The sequence below is a fragment of the Ascidia mentula genome, chromosome 3, assembly GCF_947561715.1.
Source record: "Ascidia mentula chromosome 3, kaAscMent1.1, whole genome shotgun sequence".
NCBI classification, from domain to species: Eukaryota; Metazoa; Chordata; class Ascidiacea; order Phlebobranchia; family Ascidiidae; genus Ascidia; species Ascidia mentula.
In genome coordinates this window covers 11,757,252-11,767,393 of record NC_138568.1, presented here as the reverse complement: position 1 = coordinate 11,767,393, position 10,142 = coordinate 11,757,252, and positions in this window count along the sequence as shown.

Here is a 10,142-nt window from a genome sequence, read left to right as displayed (position 1 = left end):
AGTGGTAAATCCTTGTGAGAAAAATTTTACTGAGGTCTTGGTTGTGTGGAAAATGACAGCAGATGGACACTAAAGCATATCTGTGATGTTTTATTTTTTTTTTTATCTTTTGTTTCATGTGCGGCGATTTTCCCTACTAACGATGCAGCAACAGCTGGGCTTCTCTAAAATATGCAAACCACACGAACCATGCATCGCAAATAACAAACACATTACAGAATATACCATCAATTTAATTAACAAATAATTGCTGTATGACACCAAAAAATAGAACAACGACCACCCACCCAAGGTATAATAACAAATAAATAACACTTTATTGTTGGTTGCCACAGAAATTGTGTGACTATTAATTGCTTAAGCCACAGTTTTAAAATGTTAAATCAATGGTAGTATTAGCAAATATAATATTTACGACTTGTAAGACAACTTAGTTAAGAGTGGGTAACTTAGTTGCAATACAAAGAGAGGTTTGCATATTTTAGAAAAACTTTGTTGAAAAAATAAATAGCACTGATAATGCATTTTGTCAATTTTAAGTTAAATTTGTAAAGATTTGCAAGTTTCATCTTATACTTTACTGTTTTTTGTAGTTTGCGTATTTTATAGAATAATTTTTTCTTCTTTAAACTTGAATTTTCGTTTTTAGTTCTTGGTACTTATGCTCTTGGACCATTTTTGCTTTGCATAAACGCAAATATTTTGCGTACCGCTGCGCACGCGCGTGTATTGAAGAATTCTTATCTAAACCATTGATTTTCAGTCAATATATACCTGCAGCATTATAAAGCGAAGACTGAACATTCAATTACAGCTTATGCAGCCATTCTGTCCTATATTTTCACAACGAGATCTAAGTAACGTGGTGGTCTGAGAGGCCTTGCACCGGGCAACAAGAAAAGGGACGGAGGGACGGAGGGACGGAGGGACGGAGGGACGGACACTAAAAAGAGGGACGCCGAAGGGGAGGGAAACTACTGTCAATAGAGATAAAACAAGACGAACATGGCTATACGTAACGGATTTGTTGCTCAGTACATGCAACCATAGTATGTTTTTTTGGCAGTGCAACGGCCCCTCTTTTCTTTATTTCTTTATTATTTTGCAGAATCTCCGTCACACATGCTTTTCAGGAGATCAAATGCGACTTTTTGCATGTAGAGTGATAGTATACTTGCAAAAAAATACGAATTGCTTTAATCGGGAGAAGAGTTTTAAAACCAATTTTTAGTATGGTAAAAGTAGTAATATAGTGATTCGAATGAATAAAAAAAATAATAAATAATTCATGTCCTTTTTCGCAATAAAACTATGTTGTTCTGAAGAGTTTTTTTTTTCAAACCATGTGCAAATGAAAAAAAAAAAGTTTTCCACCATAGAATTGTTCTAGCATTTTATGATTCAACTCACATTTGTTTTGAATGTGCCCCAGAATGCATGTGCTGACGTAATGATACGCTATCCTGACGTAGTTTGTGAGTAGTAGTATGGATAAAATTGCTTTTGAATGTAGTAGAAAGACATACAAGGCAAAAAACGTAAGCTGCCACAAGTAGACTATTTTTTTAAATTATTTTGTTGGGTTTGCAAATGTGCTGCATATTTATTTGCATGTATCTTGACTCTCAATATTAAGAAAAGTTACTGTGATTTTGGTGTTTTGGGTCAGTATCAATGTACTCCAAAAACTAAGTGACCAAACAAAAGTTTTAGAATATGATGTTATGTCTCAAGTTCACATGTTGCAATTTGAAGTAAAATTCTATTTAGTCCGTGTTCTTTGAAGAAATTTGTAGGTCCCCATATGAAGGGGGCAAAGTTTTTGTACCAACCTCTTACAAAAACCGTGACATTGTAGCGCTCACTTTACCGCAATTTAACGAAGCGGATTAATTGCTTTTTTTCGCCGCGTTTCTCTTTTGCTGATTTTGCGTGAACTCGTGGAGTCAGTTTTAACTTTGGAATTCAATAAAACTCTAAAACGCTTTATTGGTGACGTCGACGAGTAAGAAACGTATATTTCTTGACATAAGGTTCGCATCCAAGGCATTGCGGCCAAGCTGGATCAGCCACTTTTCCCGACAAGTCGGAGCGAGATCTGAAAAATCAAGCTCCCAGTGAGGTTTGAACTCACGACCCTGGGCTAACCAGGCCCAACGCTCTACCAACTGAGCTACAGGAGCTCAGTGGCTTCACGGGGTATATTGTGGCCAAGGTACTCTGATGCGCAAGCGCACAACTTGTCAGGCGACCTTCACATGCGTAGAGGATCTCCACCACCGTAATCAGACAACGCAGAAGTAATGCCATGCTTTCGCATAGCAAGGCAGGATCGCCCCACTGCGCGTCATTCAGTCATTCAGACCAGATTACTCAACTCAATGCCATTCTGACTATTTCGATACCGAACGCTTAAATTGATAACTCAACTCTTGGATTTGCTGTTTTGATGACTATCAAGTTTTGCCATCTTAATGAAAGATTGTCTATTCTGAAATGGTGTCAGATCTATACAGAGTTTTCTGAGAACACGCATCTACAATACAATTTCAAAAATTGAAAATCCAACAACAGGTACGTTCGCCGCACGAATTTGGAACCAACTAGCTGGCACAATATCGTATCCAACAACAGGTACGTTTTACATATTTGTTTACAATGGTCGACTGCTTTACGAGATTGATAGATGCAGCCGTAAGCTGTTCCTCGTCCTGTTGCTACCACGCCAACGTGTGCCAGGGCATCTGTTTACCACTGGGTATCGCGTTTTGGTGTTCCTTTGGACATCTCCTCCGACCGTGGTCCACAATTCACGTCTGATTTATGGACATCTTTCACTAGTGTTGCAGCGAGAATTCACGCTTGGCTGATTTCACCCTTAACCAGTAAAGCGTTCGTAGTCATCCTCGCATGCGTCTTTAGGACGACGTTGGGTGTGAAGATAAATTAGTTTACCTGTTAAACCTTTGTTATGTTAAGATACAACTAATTTATCCTGTTTCTATTTGAATAAGTTGAATAAGACAACAGTAAGACGTGTGTTAATGCATATGAATTTTGGAACGTTGATGGAGCCACTAGCCGCAGGTTAGTAAGGACCTGGATTACCCCACAGTTAGTATGTTCAGTTTTTACTTGCGTTTTGATCTTGTGATGTGCCTTGACTCGGCGACGTAGTTTAAAGGTTAATGATTAACGCAGATGCAATTTGAAACTGTGGTGGGAAGCGTATGTTCGTGTGCATTATTTCAATACTTATATTATGTCGTAGCAATCTGCTATTATGAATGTTGTGGTTGCCGCTACACTCAGAATACACAAGACCCAGTCAGACCAGGAGTGGGTTTTCTTGGAAAGTTGGGTGGGCGCGTTTTTGCCTAGTGGGACGAACGGCGCAGGACCAGGCTGCGCACAAGCGGTCGTAACATTAAAGTTTTTCAACTGGGACAACGTTCCTACTCGGACAACTACGGAGTAACGTGTCGATAGAGGTTCTAAGATGGTTGAATCCTAAAAAACCCTTGTCAATTTAGTTGATCGTCTCAACTTGGCAAATCACGATGCTGAGAAAATAATAATGGACTTCTCGAATGTACAAAAGTTAAAGGAGGTAACTTCAGCTATCGACTTTTTGTATGACGAATGTGTCGACAAACATGCAACACGTTTGGACACAGTAAAAAAGAAGGGATAAAAGAAAAATTAACGCAGCACTTGCAAGTTTACGAAGTGGCAAACAAGAGTTTGATGTACGTGTAAATGAATGGATGGAGCAAGTAATGCGTCCAAGGCCAACTGAACGTGACAGCAAGGCACTGTCTGTCAGCGATTTTGGTTCAAAAAGCAAAGCTAGTTCACGCGCGGGTAAGCTCGAGCTCGAGTTTCAGGCGTACTGAAGCTCTTGTAAGAAAAGAGGTTGCGCTTTTGGAAAAGGAGTTTCTGCAAAAGAAGATGGAAGCAGAAAATGAGATAAAAATTCTTGAAGCTGATCATAAAGTAAGGGCTGCCACGATGGAAGCTAAAATGTGGGAACGAAAGTCATCGTCGGGATCGTGCTTAGATGGATTTTCTCATGAGAATCGGAACGTTGAGTTTTCCCCGACCTCTACACAGGCCAAAACGCCGGCAATAAAACAGGAAAATCAAGCGACTGAGTCCGACGATGTCAACGACAGTAACGCCAAAGTGAAGGTGGCAATGGACCGTCCAACCTCTTCATGCAGTGAACCTAAGTCAAAAACGGATGTGCCGAATCATGAACCGGAGGTGAGTGACTTCTTCCGTGTTGCTGCTGCGTTAAAGGCAGGAATGGACCTTCCCAGACCGGAATTGTTGTATTTCGAAGATGATCCACTAATGTATACGCGTTTCATGATAAGCTTTGACGAAAATATTGGTCGTCGCGTAGACAGTGATAGTGCAAAGCTGAATTACCTGATTCAATACTGTCGTAAGGAAGCGTATGACATGATCTCCTTTTGTATTGGTCTGGAACCTACGTATGGTTACCGAAAGGCTCGAGAGTTGTTATACGAACGGTATACGGTCGTCCTCTTGTAATCGCACGTGCGTACGTGGAAAAGTTAGGTCGCTGGAAGAAGAGGCGGACGAAAGGAGCCAAGTGCCGTGCGTTCTATGCTTGGTTGGTCACTTTTGGGTCCGTGCCATGGTCGTGGTTCAGGTGATTCACAGGTATGTGAGAATTTTGTAAACTCGTAGAACGAAATGTTGCACCAACAAATAAAGTGCATGTGGGAAAGCGATTTTGGTCCCACCACGCTGTCACCTGGAACAACACTATCGAAAGAAGACAGGTATGCATTGAAACAGATGGAAAGCTCAGTCAATCATTCGTTTACTGAAGAAGTACTGACGTGCTATTTTGAGGACAAAAGAAGCTGAAGAAGAAGACGTGCCATTATTTCGTGTGTTCAGCGTTTTCTACCCAAGCCAAGAGACCCACTGCAACTAGCAGCATCAGCAGCAGCAGCCTAAATCCACAAAATTAAAATCTTGAGTTACCAACCCCCTCGAACATTTTTCGTAAATAACCTCCTAAATTTATTCCTGATTCTTGTTTAGAAAATTTATCTACCTCCTTTTCAGTTCCAGAAATTAAAAAATCGTCGTAACAACTAGGTTTTGTAACATACGTCACAGAAAGCAGTGCTTGTATTGTGTAATGTTTTGCGTGTGTAACATTCGTCACAGAAACCAGTGCTTGTATTGCGTAATGTTTTGCGTGCAGCTTTGCACATGTACTGCTTAATCCCACAATGTGACCCAAATGATTGAGCCATCGAATATTCTCGAGTAAAGTGATTTATTCAACATTCTGTTTACCACATAAAATGTTCTCCTATGCTTATGTCACATTACACCTATGTTCTTGTATTATATTACTTCAAGCGCCTCATGATATCACGTGACATTATTGACCAATCAGCTCTCATAATGGAGAGCGTTAAAAAGCCCAGGTTAGACCGGTAAATTCATTCTAATTCTCTTTGATTCTATCTGATTCTATTTGATTCTATTTGCTGGCATCCTAACAACGTTGTATTGAAAGTTGTAATGTACCGTCGTAATGAAGAAGATAACAGAAATGAATACAATTATTCGGGAAGAGATCTTGGTTCTGGGTGCTTTATAGGACGGGTCAGAAGCAGGTTTAACCATCAAAGAGACTCAATAACCGCTCAGGCCATCGAGACACTGTTAAATATCTCTGAGACCCTTAGAGTTATTTACAGTTTCTTGGTGTCAAGCTTCGGCTTATCATGCCCAGTCAAATGGTCTGGTCGAACGTTTCCATCGCCACTGGTTTTATTTTTTTTTTAATTTTGGCATTACTGATGTTGTGTTAGATATCTGATTTCTAAAACAGCATTTCATATATTTTTAACAATTCAGTTGTTTTTTCAACTTTTGTCTTATTTTTTTTGGCCAGGTCTCAACTCTGGTCAGTTTTTATGTTATCTGTGCGCTTGGTACCTTCTAATACTACAGGTCCGCTATGTCCAACCTTCTAATACTACAAGTTCTCTAGGTCCTGCCTTTTAATACTCATCGTAACTAAATATGTGTAAACTGTTCGCACTTCCTCTCTGCCACCTAACTAGTTTCTGACACTAACTAATCAACTGGCACGCCGTAGAAGTAACTCGCTTAAGTCACTAACGCGCTTGGGACAATTTAAAGTTACGCCGCCTGATGTTGCCACGTATCTTTCATATAATAAATAAGTCTGCTCACGGAGTTCAAGTTAGTATACTACAGCAAGAACACGCATGGCAGAGATTAGCTTCAGTTATAGCTGCCGGCCAAACCTATTCAAAAGCTGCAATCCGCAATTCGATGTCGAAAACCAGCCCAATTGATGGACTCTGACTGCTTGGTTCACAAAACCTGGTCGTTTCAGAAATGCCAATGTCGCTGACTGCAAAAAAAATATAGGGTCCCACAGATATGGGAGGAAATAAACCCTTCCATTAGATCGTTCTCCCGTTCATCATTTAAAATAAAATTCGCCTATCTTTCACATCTCAGTACTAACATCCGTTTTCATCCACCTTGTTGGCAGTCCGTTTTCCCTTTTTCTTTCAAGTCCATCAGCAAGACCTACGATGATTCAACAAGCGCAATCTCCATACGATCCCGGCCATCTCCAACCAAAACCACCACGATTGTACTGTCTTCGTGACGTTAAAGGTCTATCGATGTGGATCAAAGGAAACGTTCTGAATCTTAGAACCTAGTTGGCGTTTGCGTTTCGATGGGTTTTGCCTTGACCAGCACAGCCGGGTGGCCACATTTCGTCACAAGCAACCTGTCGCAACCCATCACCTCCCAATGCGACTTGCTGCGATCCTACTACAGACGGTCATTCTCCATGAGTATATCACCTTTATATGACTCGATAACCTTTATGGTTTTATGCCATTTTGTTTCTTTGTATATTGTTCATACGCGTAGTTGCCTTTTTCGCAAAATAAACATGATTTGATTTAATTTTGCAAGATGTTTAGAAAAAAGCGTCGTCCAACTCTCTTTTTATGCGCTCCGAGCCAATTATATTTGGTTGCACTATCCAGTGTTCAATGGTCGCTACGTTGCAACACATTCTTGACCACAGATCTCTATATTGTTTAATTTTGACCAGTGTTCTAAGGCACGTTGGCTTCAAAACACTGTTTCATTTTATTTTTTAAATTGAAATAAAATTGATTTCGGTCATGCATAAAATAATTTTCGTGATTTTTCAAGTTTAATTTTTGTTCAGTTCTATGGGAATTGCTAACGCTGATACAATTTATGGTTCCGACTCAACTTTAACAACAATACATTTGATGTCACAATGCTGCAGGTAAAGTTTGGCGAAGAACGCATTGGTATATATATGTTATTGCTTTAGATAGAAGCTTTTCAGTAAAATGAGTGTAGCACAGCAGGAAATCAAATTTTTGAGAAATTTTTACTTTTGGGCTAAATATATGAACTATAGTTAAGTTGGGTGATACTAAGTTTCACTTTCAAGTATGTTATGAATATTAGCAGAATTTCACATTTAATTTAGATATTAAATAAGCTAGTAAATGCACCAGTGTCAAAAGAATTGCTGTCAAAAACTTTGTCCCAAAGAAAGAACAGGCTCAGGGTATCAATTTATGCCTTTTTCGCCATTCTAAGTGTTCGACACTCGCACCACTGTTCGACACAGGCGGCCTGAAAAAATTGTCTGTTTAGATAGCTAAATAAACGCAACCGCACTAAATTTTTAGACAAAATCCATGCCAAAACCAGCAAGCACTTGCTTTAACGTTCAGCAAATAAGCGAGTTAAACTAACCATTGTTTCCAAACATGGAGCATTGTTACCAAACACGTGGCATTGTTACCAAACTAGTACCAATTTTCTTTCAATCGGACCTTAAAAGAGACGTAGCAGCCTGCAACATGCAATGTTTTAATTGCTTTGTCGTTATTTTAACGTGTATTCCAAATTATGCAAATACAATAATCCTGTATCTAATAAAGTCTGGCCGTTCTCATGCGATAGTTACCAGATACGACATTTTTACTATTCGACACGCTCGACAATTTTTCTCAAGATGTTCGACATGCAGAAAAAAACCGACGCCCTGAACAGACTTAAAGAGTCGTAAATATAGCCGATAATGTTTTTTTAGTGAGTTGCAGACAGGGCCACTGTTTAGTCTAATAGTTCACATCAGTGCAGCTAAATAGCTGGCAGGACTTATACTGACACCAACGTCTTTGAACCACTTTTGCCACCGGCATCTACGCCAAAAAATTGACAAATACATGTCAATAGGAAAATTGTTGGCATCCAATCCTTGAAAAAGAAAACTAGTAAGATCGATGTGAATGTTGCAAGATTGGCGTGACTTATATGTTAGTCCTAATTAAGTTATTATAGTAATTCGATGTGTGGACTTTTGTAGATAACAATAGCGTTGGTCTGTTCGTGGTACTGTTTACCGGTAACTTAACATTTTTCGTTGAACAGTTGCGTCGCATGTTCAACTTTAAAATTTAAACGCTCAGAACTATTTTAAGTGTAATTGTCACCAGCAAGTATTCTGCACAACAACTAAAGGACTATGTCAAAAGAATTCATGGGATGTTTTAATTTGTTAATAAGTAATGCACGTAAATTAACATCAGGAAGAAATTTTTTTGAATCGATCTGTTAGGTTTGGCTATAGCACTTTTTTTCATATTAGCGGAAGTATAAATTACCGGAGCCTAATACATACCGCATATTTTAAATTTTTATACATCCAACAATACTTTTTCAACTGAGTAAATGATGACTTCTTCACACATGACAAGAACTTCATCAAATGAATGTCAATGAATCATTTGCTTGTGCTGTGAAAGAATTGGTTTTCAGTTACAGTTCAGGGTTGATTAGATTACAATTTATTGGTTCTGTTCCAGTTTGAGTTTTTTAAATTACAAATTACCGGTTCAAGTTTTGATCCAGTTCACAAAATAAAACAGTTTGAGGGTACGTGTTTAGACTTGGCTCCCTGGTAAAAACACATGCCTGCGGGTGCTGCATCGAGTTGGCGTATGTGTTGTGTTGAGTTGACATCAAATTCTCCATTATGATTGCCAGCACACGAAGCCCATTTTATCTTCACGGATCTAATGTATTCAGGCATGTGCTGCAGGAACTAGTATTCGAAAATAAAGCAAGTGCCTGGTCACCTGTCAAGACAAAAAGTTCATGAAAGCAGATGGTTTCTTTGTTACCCAAGGGAGGCATGTTTAGGAGACATGCTGCACATACTTGGTGAAAATGGGCAAATGATTGCAGCAATCGTCGTTGAAGGCTTTTTACTTGTTTTCCCCAGGATGTCTTTCGATCAAGTCTATTAATGTTGCTGCTGTGGCTTGATCCAAGGCCGAAGCGACATAGAAGAACTTGTTTCAAATGCTGTGATTTTCTTTTGCACAAACATGTCTGAGTTGACTAAAACAGGGACAGCTTGAGTGTAATGTCATGTTCGGCATCCATGACCTCTAAACAAGGGTTTTTAAGCCTCGTTAAAGCTTTATTAACAGACATGCACGATCAAAAAAGGATGGGTAATACAAAGTGTTCAACTGGTTATAACCAATATTATATGTAATATGGGGGTGGGCAATTCAGAATAACAAATCTGTAGGATTTTAATCCTAAACAAATTCTAATTTAAATTGAATAATACGGAAAACTTTTTCGCATACTTTATCACATTGCTTGTTCACATATTTTGTTTTTATAAACATGGATTTAATGGCAGGCAATTTGATCAAACAATTATTACATTCACAGACCTTTGAAAAAAAGAAAAATGCAATGCAAGAAGCAAAAATATAATTCAATATTTTGATTTGATTTAACTATTCTGGAATAGAATTGTTTTATATTGCCTTTCTGTGTATATAAAAAATATCAGTGACAAGCATAAGTAAAACTGCAGAAATGTATGGAATGTTTCGGTCTACACTTTATATTTACATCTTATTGAACAAAAGGGCCTTCATCCAGTTTACCATCAACAATTAACCCACACATGTTCAATAAGTACTCCAGATGGGGAAATAGGGTAGTAAAAAACTTATCTGCTA